Source organism: Rhyacophila brunnea, unplaced genomic scaffold (genome assembly GCF_057557595.1).
Source record: "Rhyacophila brunnea isolate RB1 unplaced genomic scaffold, BYU_Rbru_1.0 scaffold_22, whole genome shotgun sequence".
NCBI classification, from domain to species: Eukaryota; Metazoa; Arthropoda; class Insecta; order Trichoptera; family Rhyacophilidae; genus Rhyacophila; species Rhyacophila brunnea.
Window position 1 is genome coordinate 26,780,735 of NW_028232882.1, and position 24,885 is coordinate 26,805,619.

The window sequence follows — 24,885 nt, forward strand, 5'->3', positions numbered from 1 at the left end:
GTATGCTGTATGCACAGTCTTGGTGTGATAACGTGGTAAGATCAGTGTACAAAAAATGGAGACTAGTAAAACGAAACCAAATATAATCTTTATTTTTTTTAAACCATGTCCGATCCTAGCAGGATCATATGGGCCTCCACGGAGTGGAGGTTTGTATTGACAGATTTTGTTTTTACGATGAATGGATGTCAGCCACTTGCTCAACCTATTAAGTCCATGCTCTGACTCATACACAAATTGAAAAACAATATGTGTACTTGTTAGACCCAGGATTCAAACCCGAGACCCACGACGCAATAGGCCAACGCTTAAGCCGCGCAGCCATCGTGTATATAATAATTATTAATAGTACCTTTATAATATTAATACGAGGGTGGGTCAATAAGTCCTTAGAAAAGCCGACAGGTGGCGCGACTAGTACTGTAAGCGGTTTGTTTTCATGCAGCGGCACTACCGATTCAGTATGCTGCGAAGTTTCAATCAGATTGGTCGGGTTCTTGTGTGTTTCTCGTACATTTAAAAAAAAAAATTGCTTGTGGAAAATGGAAAAATGGAAAATGGAGAAAATTGAGTTTAGAGCTGTTATTAAACAGTTTAATATAAAAGGGTTAACAGCAAAGGAAATAAAAAATGAGTTGGATTTAGTTCACGGCATATCTGCTCCTTCACTTGCAACTATTTATAACTGGTTAAATGAATTTAAACGTGGTCGTACATCAACAAAGGATGAACCACGCTCAGGACGTCTTGTAGAGGTGACTACACCAGAAATGATCAATAAAATCCACGATATGGTGTTAAGTGACCGAAGATTAAAGTTGAGTGAGATAATTGAGGTTACAGGGATCTCAAAAGGTAGCGTCATTTCTATTTTACATGACAAATTGGGCATGAAAAATATTTCTGCAAGATGGGTGCCGCGTTTGCTCACAGTCGACAATAAACGCAATAAGGTGGTGGCCTCTAAAGCCCTGTTGTCGCTCATGCAACGCAATCCGGATGAATTTTTTCGTCGCTTTGTGACTGTAGATGAAACATGGATACACCACTATACTCCCGAGACGAAAGAACAGTCAAAGAAGTGGATTGCGAAGGCAAACCATGTCCAAAGAAGGTGAAAACCGTAAAATCAGCTGGTAAGGTTATGGCTACTGTATTTTGGGATGCACGTGAAATTATTTTCGTTGACTATTTGGAAAAAGGAAAAACAATAACAGGGGATTATTATGCATCTTTATTGGACCAGCTAAAAAACAAAATTGAAGAAAAACGGCCTCATTTAAACAGGAAAAAAATTGTCTTTCATCAGGACAATGCCCGTGTTCACACATGTTTACGATCAATGGCTAAAATTGAAGAATTGAAGTTCGAATTGGTCGACCACCCACCGTATTCGCCAGATTTAGCCCCCAGTGACTTTTTCCTTTTCCCAAACTTAAAAAAATGGCTAAGTGGACAACGTTTTTTTTCAAATGAAGAAGTCATCGATCGGACAAATGCTTATTTTGAGGACCTTCCGAAAACTTATTTTTCTGTCGGTTTAAAAAAAATTGAGAAACGTCTAACCAAGTGTATTGAGCTCCAAGGAGATTATGTTGAGAAATAAAAAAAAAATACAAAAATAAAAACTGTTTTAATGCTTTTTTCTAAGGAATTATTGACCCACCCTCGTACTATCGACCAAGGGTAATTAATGGAATTTGAATTAAAATTCTAATGAATTTAAGTTTCCATTTGAGTAATTTTTTTGCAACTCGGGTTTTGCCTTTCGGTATCTTCATCACTATGCGCACTCACCAATGGTAAATACATACTGACAACATAATGTACAGTTAATTCTAATTTATATAATAAATGAATACAATAAAGTACGAGTAGTTAAAAAATTTATCACTTACCCATTCAGTTAAGGATCACAATAAAAAATATAACAAACAAATTATGAATAGTTGAAATATTTAAGCCCCTACTTAACAGATCATCAGGATACCTAATCACTAATAATACATTTTTCGGAAATAAGATGGAATAGGGAACCGGAGGGTAGGTTGGATTAACTCAGGATTTGGTGCGTGAATGAAATGAACCCTGGTTTTATTATCTCCTTCTAAATAAACATTGATTTAATTATTACAGGTAAGTATACAGATTATAAATTAGCTGAGTGAAATCACGAGTATGCGTTCTGATGAATTACGATTTCAACCGGGCGAAGTGACACGATAACCTTACGGTTGAATCTTAGATAACTGAATGACGATGTTGCTTTCTTCTACTGAGTGTTTTATATTGATTCCATACAATAGAAAATGCTGCAATCAACTACTTGAATATTTTTGATAATCGTGCCTATGATGTTTATTGTGCAATGCATGATTCGTTTCATAAATTATAAACAATTGATTTTAATTTGAACAATTATGCAGTTTTAATAATTGAGCAAGATTGATTATCATACACTCAACAACTTTTGTGCATATCATGGTAAACTTATATACGAGGGTGGGTCAATAAGTCCTTAGAAAAGCCGACAAGTGGCGCGACTAGTACTGTAAGCGGTTTGTTTTCATGCAGCGGCACTACCGATTCAGTATGCTGCGAAGTTTCAATCAGATTGGTCGGGTTGTTGTGTGTTTTTCGTACATTTAAAAAAAAAATTTGCTTGTGGAAAATGGAAAAATGGAAAATGGAGAAAATTGAGTTTAGAGCTGTTATTAAACATTTTAATATAAAAAGGTTAACAGCAAAGGAAATAAAAAATGAGTTGGATTTAGTTCACGGCATATCTGCTCCTTCACTCGCAACTATTTATAACTGGTTAAATGAATTTAAACGTGGTCGTACATCAACAAAGGATGAACCACGCTCAGGACGTCCTGTAGAGGTGACTACACCAGAAATGATCAATAAAATCCACGATATGGTGTTAAGTGACCGAAGATTAAAGTTGAGTGAGATAATTGAGGTTACAGGGATCTCAAAAGGTAGCGTCATTTCTATTTTACATGACAAATTGGGCATGAAAAATATTTCTGCAAGATGGGTGCCACGTTTGCTCACAGTCGACAATAAACGCAATAGGGTGGTGGCCTCTAAAGCCCTGTTGTCGCTCATGCAACGCAATCCGGATGAATTTTTTCGTCGCTTTGTGACTGTAGATGAAACATGGATACACCACTATACTCCCGAGACGAAAGAACAGTCAAAGCAGTGGATTGCGAAAGGCGAACCATGTCCAAAGAAGGCGAAAACCGTAAAATCAGCTGGTAAGGTTATGGCTACAGTATTTTGGGATGCAAGTGGAATTATTTTCGTTGACTATTTGGAAAAAGGAAAAACAATAACAGGGGATTATTATGCATCTTTATTGGACCAGCTAAAAAACAAAATTGAAGAAAAACGGCCTCATTTAAACAGGAAAAAAATCCTCTTTCATCAGGACAATGCCCGTGTTCACACATGTTTACGATCAATGGCTAAAATTGAAGAGTTGAAGTTCGAATTGGTCAACCACCCACCGTATTCGCCAGATTTAGCCCCCAGTGACTTTTTCCTTTTCCCAAACATAAAAAAATGGCTAAGTGGACAACGTTTTTTTTCAAATGAAGAAGTCATCGATCGGACAAATGCTTATTTTGAGGACCTTCCGAAAACTTATTTTTCTGACGGTTTAAAAAAAAATGAGAAACGTCTAACCAAGTGTATTGAGCTCCAAGGAGATTATGTTGAGAAATAAAAAAAAAATACAAAAATAAAAACTGTTTTAATGCTTTTTTCTAAGGAATTATTGACCCACCCTCGTAGCATTATTTATTAATCTGCGATATTATTGATTAATTGAATTATTATATTATTTTGCTAAATAAGTTTTCTGTTGAATTTGGATTGACTCGCATAAATCGCTTGTTTTGCAATTTCAACAATATTATGTTGCAAGATACATTGTAATTATAAATTAATGGTTTCCTGCCAAGTCATGCTGGATGGTAGGGTATTGACCCTACATATTCAATAGGCGTATAAAATATCTTCATTACTGGAAAACAATAATGGTTTGTTATAATATTTTGTATTGTGATGGTTATATTATTATAGGATAGATGCCGCGAATGTATTCACCGAAGTGGAATACCAAACCAAGCAGTTCCCTTTCCTCCATGGAATCATCGTGAAACCACTTGCTATCTTGTCGATAGACACTAAGAGGCCTTGATAGAACTCCCGACGAAACTAAAGACTGACAGATCAAATCATTTATGAAAGAATGATGACATCCGTGTCGATCAATACGATCAACTGGTCTTCCGTAATTATATTGGTATGCATAAAGGCACACCATGGCAGTGAGCAACAGAAATGGGTAAGGCGTCGTAATTCAAAAGGGTGCTGAGGTTCGGAGATGGAAGAACAATTAGTCAAAGATTTACTCACTCCGCTAAACTGCCATAAATCGCGCATTGGGTCGTAATATTAAAGAATAGACAATTATTGTTAGAGACTAATTATTGACACTAAGAAGTAATAAGAAAATATGTAAAAAATATCTGAAATCAGTATTACGATGTACATATTATTATTCTCAGCTCGTATTATTGTTTGTCCGGTGGTTGTTTATCCAGTACAAATCTTGCAATGATTTTTAACTAACTTCCCGACTAGCTAGACGTTTGAAACTTTTAGAATACATCAGAACATGGTGCCAATGCATTTTTTAAATATAGCCATCTTTAAGTAGAATTGAATTCATTTTCAGTTAATTCTGTTTTGTATGAAAAGTTATTTCGAAAGAAGTCCGTAATCCAATCTATTATCTATACTAACAAGTATTATTACATAGAATTGTCAAGCTTATATGATTCAACAGAAAATTTAAAAACGTGGTATATAAAAAGTTCTTTTTATCTTGTAATTATTTAAGATTGAAATGAATATCAGTCATAAAAATTCATTTTCTTCAATTAAAATATTCTGCCCTTTAGAGCTTTTGAAATTATTTTGTACTAGTCTATGAAGATTCTCATACGAGAGAAAACTATTCCATGTAAGCTCTACTAACACAACATTTTGCTTTTATTATATTACAAAACTTTCGTTCTTCTAGAACACATTTCCGTTATTATTATGAGTCGCGTTAAATTTAATCATGCATACAAGCGAAATACACACTGTTCAAGATGTCCTGTCTTATTTTTCCAAGTAAGTACCTATTCACCTTGTCAAAATAACAAAAAATGGTGAGAAATAGGAGTTTTAGTTGTAGTAGACGTCATTTTGGTATGTGTATGTATGCACCTCTCTACTTAGTCGTTGCTTCATTATTAAGGTATGTGGTATGAATACATATTATAATATATTATATAATATTCCTTAGTGGAGTTCAGTCGCCTTGGCCCTGTCACCCGACCAAAATGTCCATGTGGCTGAGTACTTTGGAAGTGGATGAGGTGGAAGCGATAGAAAGTCGTTGCTGAGATGAGAGTTTATTGGTTGATACAAGAATATACTGAATGCAATTCATAATAACGTGAGATTATAATAATTGCGGAAATGATGTACTGGTGAGATCGATATGATCAAGAGATTGATTCTATTAATGAACTGAGAAACTTAATTTGAGTGGAATAACGGATGTACTATGTCGAGTGAAGAACTCGTGACAATAGTAGTACGTCTCGTGATGGACTCGATGATTTGAGTGAGGATTTATAGATTGTCCTTCTTATTTATACTAATGCAGTATTTCTTTTATTTTGTTAACTGTCAATTCATGGTGGAACTGTATTGTATTGTTGTTTTTAGTTAATAAAACGCAATTTTTTGTAGTATTTATTTATTCCACTTTTAATCAATCAATGATTAAAAGTGGAATAAGTACTTCAAAAAAATTGCGTTTTAAAAAATAAAAACAACAATCCAATGCAGTATATTATTACAAGAGATATTATCGTAATAACCAATCAAAATACACCCCACTGATCTAGTTATGATTAAAGAAACGCTGATAAAATTATTTTTCTACTGATTTGTTTGAACAACAAAACCTACATAAATTAAAGTGTGTCACTCGTTTAATGCTGAGTGATGTGATTACTATATTAATAAAATTATTAATTAAATCATCGACTGAACAATTTTTGGCAGCAATTAAAAATCTGCTTAGGAACCCCTTATATTGTAAAGGTAAGTTTTTTTTATATAGCATAATCATTGAATAATACACCCCAAACACCGTGTGAAGTAAGAAATACAAATATTATGTATGCACATAAAAAAGCAATAGTTTTCATGGTAAGTTCATTTTTGTGAAATGGAGTAATAATAATCTATGGAAATGTTTCCAATGAATGTTTACCGAAAGAGAATCGAAAGGAAAGTTTATAAATAAGGTCAAGGTCTCTGGGGCTGATACATAAATATGGCTCATTTCCGCTTCCCGTTAAATATTTATCGTTTTTCAAATGATTTGGAAATAAGAAAAAAGAACAGAAGAAGAAAAATAGATTTTTTCGAAATTGTTTTTTTATGTTGAAACAATAATAATAAAATATGGCTCACCATTATAAAAATCTACTCCAAAGATATAAAGACTGCCCTATAGCGGCATTCTAAGAATAAAATAACCTAATACAGGAAATCACTACGTAAGTGTGGCCCGCAAAAATAAAAAAAAATCCCCATCTAGTAAGTACAGATTTTTTCAACTTCATTATTTAATAATACATTCTATAAAATAATAGTACTGAATCTATGAAAAATAATTTATTTAATACTAAATTCTTCTTGTTCGTTCTCCCATGGCTGAGAATCATGACTATCCTAAAATTCTGTCATCTTTCGTCATAATATCAATTATATTTGAATATGATATTACGTCCAAGTACTAATTTTAGCTTTTATCCTGTTCGGAAACTTGTACGTATGCAGTTCGCCGTATCATACTTCACCATGAAATGTTATATCGGATATATATGGCCGTATATTAAAGACCGCCCAACCTCTTTGGGACGTATTTATTCTACTGACAAAATTCATTTCTAAATAAAACACTGTTCTTATCGGGCTTACACTTTACAGGAAGCCAGCAGCAAATGAAATTTGAAAATAGCCGATATATTGGATTATTTGTTAGGTTAGGTTAGGTTAGGTTAGGTTAGGTTTTCATCCTTGAATTCATGAATTTTGCTAAAATTAGCTATGAAAATAAAATTGAATTAATGTTCATATTGAATCTAATAAAATTAGAGACAGTATGGTATACGGTCATCTCTTTCCGATAGAAAGTTCACGCCCAACTGTGCCATTGTGAATTGTTTTACGCACAATTTACATGTAACCAGTTTTATAATATATAAATACATATTTGATTAATAAACACAGAACTGTTTTTAGGCTTGTTTATTGTTTCGAGTCTATTTTCATATTACATGATAATATGGCTTTATTATTTTTAGTAGCTTTCTCTCTACTGCGGACAAACACAGTAGGCAAGGAACGATTATTTAATTGACAAATTATCTGTGAACTGCTTGATTGAAAGGTTTGATACCGACTACTCCTAATTATATATATAATATAAATCGAGTTACTGGAAAAAGTTGCTAAGTCTCGAAATCATGCTATGCAGTGATTGCTATTATTTTGAAGTTTAATATGCCCTCTAAAATCAAGCATAGTGCTAATTTTTCTTTGCTTTATGTGCATGTTCATATTGAAGGACCTTATTTTTTTCTATCATACGTAATTATATAAGGATATTATAGACACATAATCCATTGTTTGCTCTAAATACCTAAATTATCGACTTACCAAGTTTTGGTAGCAACACCACGAAATTTAAGTTCAGTTAACGTCAGTTTATGTCAATTGTTTTTTCGACGAGTACTTCATTATGGACTAATATCGTTAGTTATATTTGATGTGGATACTATAGTTTCTCTCAAGGCAGAGTGAAGTATGAAGTGTTTATAAAATAATAAAGCAATTTGATAAAAATTTCATGTACGATCTACAAGTTTAAATTATCACAATTAGGTAAGAGGCCCGTAGCTAAATTAGTTAAAACATATTGGCGTGATACTAATAGCCATACTGGCTCAAATCCCGTCGGGCATCGTATTTTTTTTCTCATCTGATGTGTTTTCAAGTTATGTATGTTCATTATTATGGAATGTTATATTCTCAAATCTTGAGAATTATTCGTTGAATAAAAGGAATGGTTTATTAATTAATATTATTAATTAATATTGTCTATTACTTACTGCTTGGAAATGCAGTTCAACTTATTACCATTTTCAAAGGTAATTCCGTTTAAAACGTTTTAGGCATAAAGCCCACCAAAAAAGCGCTCGATGCGCTCACTACTGAGTAGGCCCCCTCCCACCCGCGCATTACCCTTCACCGATGTAATAAGGGGCCCAAGAAGCACAAAATAATTATTATTATCAGCGTCTCTCATAACAAAGCAATAAAAATATTATATTATTTTGGGGCTTGTAATTAATATTCACGATGACATTACCAGCAAAATATCGGACACGCAATAAAATTAAACAATGAGTTCTCTGTTATTAAATAATGGCTTCTAGCCCGTCGATCGACGACGCTTCCAGAGCGTGATTTTGCTCGCCGCGTTCAATGAATGGACTACGTTGTATTTTCGTTCATTCGTATCGCCGAGAAGCCAAAAAACGATGACTCATGGGGCGGGCGCGCATAATGCGTCGTCAAATCCAGTGTGCGCTGGCGTATTTGATTACGTTGTATTTTCGATAATTTACGCGCCACTTGTGAAATTTTGCGCGAGAGCCCCACTTGCTGCGTTAAGTGGGTTTTACGCCTAAGTCTCATGCTCCGGTTCTTTGTATGTGTAAGCTCTAACGTGATCGTTATCCATTCATTTATCAATTAGTTCATTGTAAGAGAAAACATCCCATTATTTTATCATTCAATATATTCATTTCCATAAACGTTAAATACGTTACATACATTAGTTCAATTACCATAAACACAAGAGATGGTTATTGAAATTTACGAAATTTGACACATTACCCCTTTAAAGCGGGCTTGGGTTGAAATCCCGAAGGCCTAAATCCCGAAAGCCGAAATCCCGAATACCAAAATCCCGAACGCTGAAATCCAGAATGGCCGAAATCACGAATGGCCGGAATCCCGAAGGCCGAAATCCCGAAAAATAAAAAAATACAGAGAGAGACTTTTTGGCCTCCTGCAAAAAATTGCGCAATCTTAACACTTATCTTGAATTGCTGTATTTCTTCCTTCTTTTCTCGACGTTTCGGGCTCGTTGCAGAGGCCATTACCAAAAGATATGTGTTGCTGTCTATGTTTAATAAATAATGTTACATTGTTAAATCTTGTGAATTATTTGTTGAATGACCCATCGGCCCGTCCGACCTGGTTGCTACTAAGGCCAATTATCTTGCTTTTAAAAAATTTGCGGCGTCTTACTACGGGCGTGAAGATCTCTTCACATAATTTTCTCTGCCTGTATGATTAGCTTCGTTCTTTAATTTAATAAACAAGTAGCTTCATTTTCTTTTTAGTAATTTCCATGTGCTTTTTCTCTCCCTGGCACTTTGCTTTAGAGTAAACTCAGTAAACTCAGTCAGAGCTCACTTTGAGCGTAGCAATCTAAGTCTTGGGCATCTTCTCCCAGGACACTCCCAGGCCAATTCTTAGATGCTTCACATCACCAATTGACGGGTCCCGTGATACTCTCGATTAAGACCGAGGGTGGTACGGGGCGGGTTTGGTGGAGGGACTTTAACTTCACTTCACTGTCGAATAAAAAAAGTTTACATAGTAATTTATAAGATGATAATTATCAAAGATGTCCTTAAAATAAACCTGAATAAACGCTAAAACACTTTAATAAACACAAGTAATATAAATGAAATAATCACAGACACCTAGGCTTTGAGAAAATCACATAAATATATAGTGACCTCACCAGAAATCAAACCGGGAGATCCCGGATGAAAGGCCAGCGTTTTGCGCACTGCACCACGCGAACCGCCTTATACACCTGTCTTTTAAATATAAAAAATGACTGAATATGTCAAAAATTGATTCAAGTAGAATCGTACAAACATTCAAATTATATTTTTGAGTCAGTGAGTAAAAATAATGTTAATTATCTGCAAAAACAATATTTTACATACCACCATTAATACTTACATGAGACTTTTCATGATCAACGTACATATTTGATACGTTTTATTATGTATCTTTAACTTTACACCAGCGTCTTGATTGAAAAACATTCAAGTCAAAATGAAACACAGCCTAACAAAACAATATGAATCAAAAAAGAAAAATCTATAAATCTCAGACGCTATTTCGTATCGGCTATAGCCCCAGAGGAGATCTGCGTACCTATTTCTCCAGATTCTTATATGTGTATTCCATTTCCGTACGAGAAACATAAAAAAAGAACTTTAGTCATAAAGCCATGGTTGAGTTATGATCGACGCCTCTGATCATAGCGCGAGATGGGAAAATATATAAAAAAGAGCCTCCCATATATTGCTATATCGACGATTGGATTATACTATTATTCATGACTATCACTTGTAGCTATAAAACAGTGTTACCTACTTTATGTTTTGTTTATTCCTAATGACTCTGTTTATTGTTTTAATATTTTAATTAGATTTTTGACTTATGGAAACAAAAAATGTGCCAAATAGGATAGTTGCACATTAGTACCTACACAAATAATAGGAGATTGCAGTCAAGATTTTTTTTTTTTAATTATTGATAACCATGTCCTTGCTTTTTCATACAAGGTGGTTGCTAGTATTTTTGAACAATCACAAACCCCCAGGCTTTGAGAAAAACACATAAATGTTGTTGTCATGACCGGGAATCGAACCCAGAGCTCTCGGGTGGAAAACAGCGCCTTACCCACTGCACCACGAGAGCCGCGCAGTCAAGGTATTAATAATAACAAGATAAAAAGTACTTTTTATATACAACGTTCTTAAATTTTCTATTGAATCATATAAACTTGACTTGACTAGCTTAAACGATCAAAAAAATTTGTACTTGATAGAAATACTAAATAATGAAATGTCATTTCATATTGATTTCCATAGTAACGCACGTAATGTATATTATTAATAATTTAGTTTCTAGGACTCCAGACCCAACAGCAACCAATAATGGTATCGAAATAACTTTTCGTACAAAACAGAATTAACTGAAAATGAATTCAATTCTTCTTAAATATGACTAAAAGTATTAAAAAATGCATTGGCATAGTTTTCTGATATGTCCTAAAAGTTTCAAATGTCTAGCTAGTCGGGAAGTAAGTTAAAAATCGATTGCAAGATTTGTACCGAATAAACAACCATCGGACAAATAAGAATACGACCTAAGAAAAACGTTGTAATAACTGCGACTGGACGGTCGAACCATCCCTAAAACTGACACCTAGGCTGCGAATTCCTGCAAGGTATGGTACAATCTAGCCATAAAAGAGTTTTATTGAACATACATAATTTGAAAACACCTCAAATATAATATACCTACTAGAAAAAAATATTTAAAAAAAAATACTAAACTCGACGGGTTTGAACCCGTTTAACCATTGGTGTCACGCCAATTTGTGCATCAACCAATTAATTATGCTATCAAATATGATGTTTTTAGTGGGTATAATATATCTGAGGTGTTTTCAAGTTATGTTTGTTTAATATATGGAATGTGATGCCGTGTTCATATTGGCAACAATTTGCTTATAACCTCATTAAATTTCACGGTAATTGTTGAAATTTGTTTGAAAAAAAATATTTTAATCGAAATTAATTGAGGTTGCCAGCAACTTGTTGCCAATGTGGACACGGCTTTTACATTCTTAAAATTATGTGAATTGTTCATTGAATAAAAGAAATTGTTTATTAGAAAGAGTTGTATGCTGTAATATTCCTATTAAAATGTAAATAGTTATTATTTAATAAACTTTTTCTTTTGTTCCATAAATATTTCACAATATTTGAGAATGTAACATTGTATATTTATTATTGAACATTCATAATTTGAAAATTGAATGTGGCTGTTGGTAATTTTAAACTATGGAAAACACCTTGGGTTTGAGAAAATCACATAAATATATTGTGTCCTCACTGGGAATCGAACCCAGAGCACCCAGATAAAAGGCCAGAGCCTTACGCACTGCACCACGAGAGCCGTTTACGTGTTATTATGAATGTTAATAATATTTATAAAAAAATACATAATAACACAAGAGAGGGTTTTTTCTAATCAACGTCTGTACCTATGTCAGAACGGCTTCATAAACAATATAAGGAATTCACGAATTTTTAATATTAAGTCGAAATAACTGTAGAATTACCTGATTGGCAAAAATATTAATTCTTGGAACCGGTTATTACAGAACTTACCGATTACATTAACAATTTTAATTGCCGTTATCAAAAACTTTCAATAAAAAAACCCTTTTCTCTGAGCTTAAACGATGAAAGAAAAACAAAAAAGAAACATTTGACGCCAAATTAAAAAAAAAATCTAAAAAAAAATGAGAAAAATCTCATCATTGCATAGAAAAATTACACGACAATTCATACTAGCGTTGACAGTTAGTATTGATACTATATCCACAGAATTCTCCATCTGGGTGAATACCGGTTCCAACTCTGTACACACTAATGATCCTGGACACATCTGATCTAATTGCCGATACCATTAAAGATTCTGTCACATTTTTAATTTCATTGGTACAGCGTGCCAGAATAAAATTATTCTTCCACTTCATTGGTGGTTTCCATGGCGCATATTAGTGCGATCGTTTCATCAGAAAATAATAATATAAACAATTTAAATCGCAATTGTGTATTTTTCACGACTTGAGTGTAAAAAAATCGATAACAGCTTAAAACATCAAGTTTGTAATACTCAATGACGTGCATATATAATATATTTCAAAAGGTGGCCTTCAAACCAGTCAGAGCCTTGAAAATTCTCATACTTAAAATTGCTACTATTCCATTTTCTCGTTTGCCACTTACGCTGTCTATATTAAATTAATAAAACATTCTCCTAATAGTACTTAGTTTGTTTTATGTCGAATTTTGTGTCATCTTAAATAAAAACATATTTGGCGGGAAAATATTATTACATTTTTGCCGAATAACCTTCACATAACTTTTATCGATAAATAATTAAGCACACTTTGACCTTTTTCATCCGAAAATGATTGACAATCCCGTTAGAATATTAATGTTAAATAAGCAGATATTTTTTTCGCATTCAAAAAATAAAGAAACTTTTTTTGCCAAAACACGTTTGGCATAAAATATCTCTAGAATGCTGAACCAAATGGGCGGCTTGCGACTTTATAGGAGAGCAATTTGAAAAAAATATATAATACGATAGGGTCAACCAACTTGACCAATCACAGAATTATACAAGATTGATGAACATATTAAGACAATAATTTGTACTATAAATGAGGAGTTTTATACATGATTTTTGTTATGGCACTTTTGATTATTTTGCAAGTGCATGAAGCATTTGTTAGGTTTGTAAACTCAAAAAATATTAAGATCGCTAAGTTGCCATTCCAATTTTGTTACATACGTAATGGCGGTCATTTTGTATGTTCGTTGTGATTACTTACTCGAGTGTTGACTGCTTTAACATATACATACTATCGTGATGGATTGACTTTTTATATGCCCTGCAAATAGATAAATAAATATCACAGCAGTAGTGTAAAGTTTTATGCAAATGAATTTGCAATGTGAAGTCACGTATTTATAACTAACTTAATCAGTGAACTAGTAGATAAGTGGACCACTCATATTTTTTTATAATATTTTGAAGATATTATTATAACATTAATGTAGAAGTAAAACAAAAAGCATAATACAGATAAACATTATTATTATTCAGAATTGAATACAGTGGAGTAAAAATTTAAATGGGTACAAGAAAAAATACAGTAGGTAAAGGAGAATAAAAAATATTTTTATTAAGAGGACAAGCAATATTAGGAAAAAATATAATTAACCAAACAATTAAGCCAGGCATTGTGAATAGTAAATACCTACATATGTAGCTTTAAGGCAACAAATTTTGAAAGAGGCAAGAGAACAAAATAATCCACTTGATCACTCTGATGATTCATCGTCATAAATGTAAGTTATCGGTTTTTCAAATCATCTTTACTGCCTTACCAAACTTAACGTTAAACCATGGAGATGTGAGATATTTCAGATATGACTGACAGAGTTGAGAAAAGATCACAAATATCTTCGTTGTTTCAAAAATATAAAACTATAGTATCTCGGCTATACTATGAGAGGACAAAAATATGACATTGTCCAAGGAAAGATTAACCGTTAACCTTCCATTTGCGTACCTAATAAATTCCGTCGATTCCGGCAATGTCACCTTGGGCTACCATGCAAGATTGACAATATTCCAATAGGTAAAAGAAAAATGCCTATTTTGACAACATAAATGAGTCTAATAATACGGTCTCATCATCATTATTTCCTATTTATTTTATTTTAAATTCTATAATATGATCAAAAAGGCATCAAAATTTCTATACATTCTTACAGTTTACAATTCATAATACTATCTTGATTTACCCCTTACTTTTATAACTCTTTCGCACAATTGTTGAGTATAATATCTCTCTCTGTCGCATGTACCTACTTTTAGATCTATGTCTTTTGTTCGTCATGAAATGCGACGTTCTGTTTGTAGTGTGGATTTATAATTAACAGGTTAATGACATCTGATAGATATCTATCAATTATATGTATTTATAGTGTATTGATATCGATTTTGAAAATAATAATATTTTAATTAGATGTAATATTGTTATTAAAGATGACGAAGAGGATAATTATTGACTAAAATATTTGCAGTTTAATGATCTCGGTAACCTAATGTGACATTACTGTAACGGGAGTGTTAATGTATGAGAAGACCACTCACCATATTTACATTTTTACGACCGAATACGACCCTTTTAAATAAGGCTAATTATTTTTCGTTTGTAATAGTGTTCCTTTACGGAAAATTTAGTTTTCCGATGATGACATCTTTAATCTAATATTTTGTGCCAAAATATCTCTTACGCTCTTTTGGTTCAGTAACTTCGATATTATGATACAATTTTTTTAGTAAAAACATACTACCTATTCTGAGAAGAAGAAAAATGAATATCTGTTTAATTTTATAGAGATCCACATAATTTTATTTCTAATTATCTACTAAACATATTTATGTTTGAATACATTTGAATGTTTTCATAATATTATGGGGATAGTTTCTAGAAATGTGTCGTAAATTTTATTATGTATATTAACATGATTGTAAATATTATTATACTGAATTGAATTAATACTCACTGAAAACTGTAATACATATTTATTTGTGTAGAATGAAGGTTAAGTAAAATACTTCATGGAGACGAAAAGATTACAAGAGAGATAATATGATGTAATTACAGTTGATTGTTTAATATAGCTTATAGCTTTTTAAATAGAATTCTTATAACTATTTTTTCATTTATTCCTCGGCACGTCAGACAGTCGAAAAATATTATCAAAGAAATTTTGGCACGCGCACGTAAAAAGGTTCGCCAACCCTGACCTATAATATTGATATGTATGTACGATAGTCATACTGATTCCAGACCATTGCTGGTGTTTTTTTGTATTGGTTATATTATATAATTTCTCATGAGTTTTCAAAATATATATTTTCAATAAAGAATGCCTGTATTCTGAAATCTTGTGAATTTTTTGATGAATAAAAAAAATGTTTATTTTACTATTAATTTTTTCTTTCAATAATACGTCAAACGATTATTTTCTGACTGCGCTGTTACAAGGCATGCTTACTTTTCACTCGACTGAATCTCGTAGATCACTTCTGATGTTGAGACATTTTTGCCTGTTATCGCGAAGGCTGGTTTCCAATCCTAACGTCCTAAAGAATTTAAATTTACAAGCGCCTATCAATTACCTACGTGGTCGCAGCCATGACATGTTCTGAGTCGGAACCATTTCCCCGTGTCAAGCCTATCAGGCACCATTAGAGAGGAATGCAAGACTAGTCAATGCGCTCCCCAAAAATATAGACATTTTTAGTGATGTGCTGTGTATTTTTTTTTTAAATTTTATTTAACTGTATACAATTATTGTTTATATATATTTTTATTTTTTATCCTTCTCTCTTGCGAGGGTAGTATTTGTTATAATGTAAATCTCACGTGATGAACGTCTTGAATTTTAATTTGCTATGTCCACAATCTTTTCTTTTAAATAGTACGTTAATAAATATTCATATGAATTATATTTGGCTGATGCTTTTACTATCAGAAAAATACTAAAATGATAAGTCTTTGAATATTCGACCACAGATTGGAAACCTCTGATTTAAACACAAGTAGAGGTATATTTTCACATAGTCAAACAGCTAATTATGGAATAATAAATCAGTTTTTTTAATCCTTGATAAAAATTATTATTCAAATGACGTCAAGCCTGCTTTGTGATATTTTTGTAAATGAAAGAAGCCTTAGTAAAAATTGTATATTTGCTTTGAATAAATAACATTTTGATTTACATGTTGCTTATTTAATGAAAAGGGTTGGGGGAGGTTAAAGAGAGCTTTCATTGTGAAAGCGATAAGTATATTATGCGCGTCTAAAGCACACGCATGTGTATTGAATAAATTTGTTTTTTTACTCATTACGTACCTACACAATATGTATAATGATAAGTAAAAAAAGCTCTTTACAGTCAAGCCAAGTCACGAGAAAGCTTGATCCGATAATATAAATGATGTATAAAGATATGATATTTTATAGAGAGGATTTGAAGCAAATCGGTAACCTGTAGATAGGTGCAGAGACAGACAAATGTTATGGGGTTACATGTAAATTTTACGTAAAACATTTCACCATGGCACAGTTTGCCGTGAGCTTTCTTACCGGAAAGAGATGACTGTATATTATTACACAGTTTCCAATTTTATCAGATTTAATATGAACATTAATTCAATTATCATAGCTGGTTTTGGCAAAATTCAAGAATTCAATAATGAAAACCAAACCTGACCTAACAAATAATGCAGTATTGGGCTTTTTTCAAAATTTGTTTGCTGCTGTCTTCCTGTAAAGTGTAAACAGACAAGAACCGTATTTTATTTAGGCGTGAATTTTATGTCAGTACTGTATGACCAAAGAGCCCTTTAATATACGCCATAAATTTCCGATACAAATTTTCACGATGAAGTGTGATACGGCGAACTGCATACGTACAAGTTTCCGGACACGATGTTATGGGGGTGCCCATTTCGAAAAAATATCCATTATTAATGATAGATTTTACACGAAGCGTCTTGTCGCTTCAACCGTGGACCCCACAATATTTCATGTACATTCCCCATACCCAGATATTCCGCACATTGAGTATAGCAATAAAGACTAGTCTTGCAACTGCGCATGCACAAGTAGTAATTGTCAAATGCGCGTAGACGAACGATCATAATTATTAGGATCATTTATGTCATGTATTTTAGACTTGCCATGGTAGAATATTAAAGCGAAAATTGGTCCACTGACACAGGCCTTCGCGTCGTATAATGCTGAGAGATAGGCCAAACCGTAAAACAGGCTATTAGATAACTAACGGGTCCTGTCGAGGAAGAAGTAATACCATAATTTACCTAAATAGCTTGTACTGACCCGAACTGACAGATGATAATATTATCAACCCTATACAATAAAAGAAGAACGAGTTATATATTATTATAGGGAGTATTGAATACCCTTTTAGTAACTATGTATATTTTTAATGCAGCCATAAAGAAAGAATAAAATTCGGTATTATTCTTAAAATCCAAATATCCATTAATTATTGAATATTTTAATACGTGCCACTTTACATCAAAGCACCCGCCCCACACCTGTTTTTAATGGGCCGTATCGCGGGACCCTACGTTTTATACGAAGCAGAAAATTTTATGTCTTAGGAGCAGTTACCCAAGACTTAGGTCACCATACACTTAGGGCTTGCGCAGACAGAGAGCGGTCGGAGTTCTGCGTTCAACCGACCGTTGACCGCTAACGTTCAGGGACAGCAGACAGGTGGCGGTCAACAATAAGCGTTCCATTTGTTTACAAACGTTGTACTGACACAAGCGCTGCATAATGCTTGACCGCTATATTCCGACTGCGAGTGGAAGTGAGAAAGCACCGCTGTTGCGTACTCACTCCCCCGTGTGGTTTCGCTCTATGTTGTGTGACTGCTCAGCGGAGGTACGGCGTTCTTTGTAATTCCGGGCATAGAACTCCAGAACTCCAGCGTTCCAATTGACCGGCGCGGTCTGACCACCGGCTGTGTACCCATACAGTATGAAGTCCATACAGTACAAAGAACGCCGAACTCCGAACGCGGAACGCAGACCGCCTGACCGCGCTCTGTCTGCGCAAGCCCTTAAGTGTGCTTTGTGACATGACTTTATGTTAAGAGTGCCTATGGGAGAGAGGACCACGTAGAGGCAAAAAGTAACAAAAGCTAATACACAACAAGTGTAGCTGTCAGTATATTAATAATCAAATATCTATTTTTAAAGTATCAAATTATTTGACCGCAATAGTATATTCCTAGCGACTCATATACCTGTAAAGAACTGTTTACCTGTATCAGCAGATTGATTGGCAATATTAAATACGGTATCGCAATGGAAAATTAGTGTATTATCCATTACCATAGTATCATATTATATTATGACTGTAATAATAAATAAAATTCACAGCTACTCGTATTTAAACAGCTGACTCGTTTAATATAATTATGTACTGGAAAGTAATGTTTAAGTATTGCTTTTGACTGTATAAATTACGAATAAGTACTGATTTATCAAAATGTCACTCGAATCTAAGTACCTGGCTTGTAATTATCTCAGTAGATAATAATAGTACAGTCATTATATTTATACTATCGTACCGACCGTTACGCTGAAAATAAAACTCACTCCTGCATACATCTTCGACTTCTTCATCATCATCCTCAACACCATAACCCACACATCGAACACTACACAAGAAATATTTGCGTTGGCAATTAAGTATGAGGCATCAATTTTTCTAAATGCAATAAATTGGTCTTTGTGGAGACCAGTGCGTATGCTCCAATGGGTCCGACAATTGGTTGAACTGACTTGAGAAGCCCTTAACTTTCGTGAGTTATAATTGAAAATCTAAAGTGAAGTAACTTGTTGCTAACGTAACCATTTGTAATAATAGTAGGTACCTAACTCTTTTTAACTTGTCTAGGTATCAGATATTCAGGTTACATTTCTATAAAATAACATTTTCTTTTGTATCAATTCAATACGCAGTTAAGGATACGCGTTAATAGTTATGCTATCGTTTTATATTAGTGTCATTAAGCTTGTCTACTTAACATGAATGTACATATTAAAAATTAATAATTTAAACATATCTACCTATAATGTAATCATTCAAAGATAATATTAATCACGGCAAAATGTTAAGCCTTGTCGCAATGCGGAATAGGCCATAGATAATGTGACACCTATAAATATATATGAGATGAATGCGCAACTAGATAATATTATTGTCTTTGCTATATTGACTGATTACTTATTTATTAAAGGTTTATTTACACTATATTGATTAACGTATGTTATAAATTATAATACATTGTTTCACATACATTACATTATTTCATTATATGTATGAAGCCATAAAGAATCTTCTTCAACGTTATGAAACTCACTATTAACAGAAACCACTGTAAAGAGAAATACTACTTGGGAAACAAGCTTATGTTAAAAAAAATGTACAAGTGTTGGTCTTGAACGATCAAGACTTTCCACCCTTCTCGATCCTCAGCTTCTCTCAGGGTATACTGAATGCTGATGTTAGCTCCTTCACTTGGTCACTCCAGCGCGCCGATGCTCTTTCTCTGCTTCGTCTTCCCTCCTGGAGGCTATCCAAAACCACCAATCTCTCCAGATTATCCGGAAATCCGCGAAATTATTAAGTCGTCGCTGGCAATAATTATAACTGTGTTCAATCAACTTGTTTTAGATATTGATATATTCCACTGACATGAGGTGAGTTCAGTTAGACGTTGTTTTGTAAGTGTTTAAGAAACGATTTACTACTGAAATTACCCGATGTGCTATTTTGTAAATTTTTACTAATATTACTCTGTATTTTACCACGTTTTTATTAGCTCGTATTCTTGTTTGTCCAGTACAATTTTTTTTCTTGTTTGTCCAATATCTTGCAATCGATTTTTAACTGACTTCCCGACATGCTAGACATTTGAAACTTTTAGAATATATCAGAACACGATAACAATCCATTATTTTGATACTTTTAGCTATCTTTAAGCAGACTTGAATTCATTTTAAGTTAATTCTGTTTTGTATGGAAATTTATTTCGGAAAAAAATCGTAAAAAGTAAAACACTATTATTGGTTGCTAAGGGGGTCCTAGCAACAAAATTATTAATATATACATACGTTACTATGGAAATCAAAATATGAAATGTCAAAATGACATTTCAGTATTCTATATTAATATAGTATTTCTATCAAGTACAAAAAACGTATTTTAAAATAAATAGAATTGTCAAGTTTATAATATGATTTAACAGAAAATTTAAAAACGTGGTATATAAAAAGTTCTGAGTCTTGTAATTATTTATTTAAATATTATTAACATTTTAATAAATAAAATTTAATTTGAATACGCAACAACAGGTTGTATATCGTTTTATACGGTTTTAATTTAGATCTTCCCAATGTATTCGTTTACTATTTTAATATTTGGCAAGAATAAAAATGCAGAATTATTTCTACGTTGATTCACCTATAAATATTATACGGCTTGGTGCTTTAATTAAAGTGTATGCTCATAGACGAGAGGTGTTTAATGAATAATAATTGCTTTCAAAAGCAATGAAAGTTTGCATATAAGACGTGCGTAGATTTAGCAATTAAAGTTATATTACTATTGAGACTGATATAAATATCACAAGTTTCACTATTATCCTATAAGTTTATGCAACCAACGTATAAAATTGATCATTTTATAGTTATGCTAGATCTGTATTATCATAAGATGCCGATATTATTTATTTTCTATGTATTTTAATTAAAACGGTATAATAACGGAAAAGAGTCATATTGAAATAATCGCTAATTAATATTCATTGTAACTCGTAGCTAGTTGGGGTTGACAGTATACTGTTGTACTCTCACATCTGTGGGTGACCTTCCACTTGACTATACCAAAGAGCCACAAGGCGAGATTTTCAATAAAATCCGCATGTATATTTTAATAACAGAGTTAGCCAGATGCAATTAGTATTTTAATAATACAACATTTTTACAATTAATAATTTTATCAAATATTGAAATAATTATTATTAATAGTTGTTTTATGATTTTTTACCATGTCAGATCTCAATAAGATCATAATATGAGCGTCTAAAGAGTGGACGTTTGTATTAATAGACTTTTGCTTCTATGAGAAACGGATGTATAGCTAACATCCAATCAACCAATTTGATCCATACTCTGACTGCTAACACAAATTAAAAAAAAAACAATATGTGTATTTGCCAAACCTATGATTCAAACCTGGCACCTACAACATTATATTGGGCGTAAATATAATGTAAGTAAATAAATAAATAATATTTTTACTCGGTGCCAAAAAAAAAATTATATTTTCAAACAAAATTACGCCATGAAAATATATTATTAAAATGTTTTTTTTTCTCGGTAGTAATCTTGTATTACTATAGGTAGGTACAAGTTTCCGGTGTCTTATAATCACGTACGATATCTAGAACGTGATCATAGGATTCATAACACTTGCGCGTGCAGCAATATTTCATGTCAAAAATTGAAAGCGCCTGCCCGCCTTGTAAATCACTCCTTCGGTATGAAAGCCAAATAAAATTCTTAATATTATTTATTTTATGTAAAGCTTATAAAAACTCATAAAAAAATCAAGTACAAGACGCAATCATGTGTATTATTTTTTAATATTATTCAAAGCTTTTAAATTAAATCTATTTTATTTATTTTCTTTTTCTTGTTAAACTTTCAAACGCCCACTGCTGGACAAAATTCTCTCCCGGTTACTTCCATTACAATTAGGCCTATACATTTCGCATTCATCTCAGTCTAGAGCTTTTTTATATAATACGTCTATCTACTTCATAGGCCTTCTTTCTAAGACATTTCTTCCCAACACTTGACATTATGTCGTTTTTTCTGATCAACTTCCGCTTGAGCAGTAACCGATCTGTAACAACGTGTTTTAGAAGGTTTGTAAATTAAACGCTCATTCATAGGCATAAAATGCCGTGGTTCGAATAATTCTGGATCTGGCAAATAAATATACTTATTGCCTTTCATTGACATTTAAAAAAAAGTTTTCATATTCTAATATTATTTTCGAAGCAGATAAATATTCCTTCTCCTTGTGTTCTTAAATCAGGTATTTATTTTAAACATCAATATACTTTGATGTGGAGCCTGGAAATTTGTAAACCTAAATGTAATTGGCCCAGTCCCAATTTATCATGAGTTGTTGTATTGGAAGTAAATGTCTGTATCAAATTTATGTACAAATAAAATACTTTAAAATACGTAATGAAAACCACCGAAATACAAAGAAAAGACTGGGAAAGACAAAAATATTATTATATAGGTAAGTAAATTAGAAAATATATCCAATATCTTGTAGACAATAATTACTGTTTAGAGACAGCATATTTTTTGATAGCTGATCTAAATAAAAGACTTTTTTTTTAAATTTCGCTGGGCTGCAGCTAAAAGTTGGTAAGTCGATAATTTAGGCATTTAGAGTTAACAACGGATTATGTGTCTATACATCGTCACCTCAATTATTAATACTACAAATAACTCTGATTTGGTCATTGTTGGGAAAATGAAATTTAAACTTTACTTGATTAACATAAATTTAGGCTATAATTATTATTTAAAATAATAATGGACAATTATGCTTGTCTAATAATTGGAAATAATTAAATAATGTTCAATTATTTCTTGAAAAATATTGTAGATAAAATATTATTTTTTTATTTATTTAAAGTTACCTAATATTTAAAAAAAAAAAGTTTCCATTCTTCTGACTTATGAAGGAAATGTAGAATCATATTCAATAGCTATCTCAAAAACAGTACAAATCAAGTTATCTTGTTGTAGTATTAAAGTGACAATATGTATGCGCGAAAGAGGTTATCCAATATAACATTATAGAATATGTACATGAAGTACAAATAAATTAGCATTATGCCTGATTTTAAAGGGCATATAAATCTTCAAATTGCAATAACTCAATAATATAATATAGTTTGCAGAATCGTACATCATCAATCATTCAATGTAAATTAATCCAAAAAATGGAAGATACTTCAATACATATTTGCCGTATCTTGATTTAAAACAAAAGTAATTAAACACTTATTTATCGTCCATGTATGTTTACTACAATTCAGCTAGATTAATTTCTCGAATTTTCAAAATTGACGCTATACAATGATATTTTCTCCCGAATCATTCAAATGATTGAGGTTGGTATTCAGAGGTCTTCATTTATAATTTTATAATTTTGAATAATAATGAAAAATAAGTAAATAATATAAGTATATAGATAAAATAAGTGTATAGATAAATAAATAATAAATTAATCAAAGATTCCCAATTGAATTTAGTTAGTAGACGGTTTTATTTTGCTTCACGACGATCTAATCACTTTGAAAATTTATATCTACCTCGCAAACAACTTTGATTACTACAGCGCGTCAATTTGCTCATCAAAAAATAATTAAAGCTGTTTCAAAATAATTATTCGCCTGAAAAGAGTGTGCGGTGAGATCCGAACCGTTTTGCAAAGCTTTGATTAATTCGCCGCTAGTCTCATCCGCGAGGCGCCCTGAGATAGTTTTAAATTAATTTATTCGAAAACGAGGCGTAAATATGGTGGCGGGTAACTGAACCGATTTTGATTGAGAACCATCGGCAATTGGATACTGTCTCGTATGTTATATTGGCACATCAATCAAAATGACACTTTAAAATATACGCAAAAAATAAATATTATTAAGATGAGGGTACCTACTGGATGCAATGTTAGTTACATCCATAATTTTTTTTTAGAGATAAAACACAAAAAATTACTAATCATACAAAAGTCTTCATACACATTTTTTTCTTTGACAGACATTCTCAGATGAATGACTATATAAATCACAATTTGAAGATGATAATATTATGAAATCAAAGAATGTTTATGAATTTTTTGTAGTTTTTTAATTATTTGGCTGCATAACAAAATGCTTAATAGTGATTTGTACCATTTTGATTACATAAAAAAAATACTCGTATTCGACAAATTCGCTGTTGGATGCAGTAGTACATTACTCAACCCGTGCCTCACCTCACCAACCAACTTCAGCTATCTGACTATTTTACGTACTTATGATAAATTATTGCAATTGAGTTATTTTCGAGAAGTTGTCTCTCTTGTTTCTTAATCTTGTTTCTTACGAATCTGACAAGTTAATTAATGATAACCATATGCTGTGAAAATTTTATCAATACTAGTATGGTATTTTTATTAGTCACAATGGAAATAACAGAGATTTAATATCAATACCATTAGGTACACCATATTATAGTCTCGCATATAAACCATCATATAGGATATAGCAATGGGTTATTAGGAAAGCTAAGTCGATCATTCAGGATAGGTGGGTTCTGCAACTGAGCTTTATTTATCTGTAATATTTTTTTCTATAATGCTAT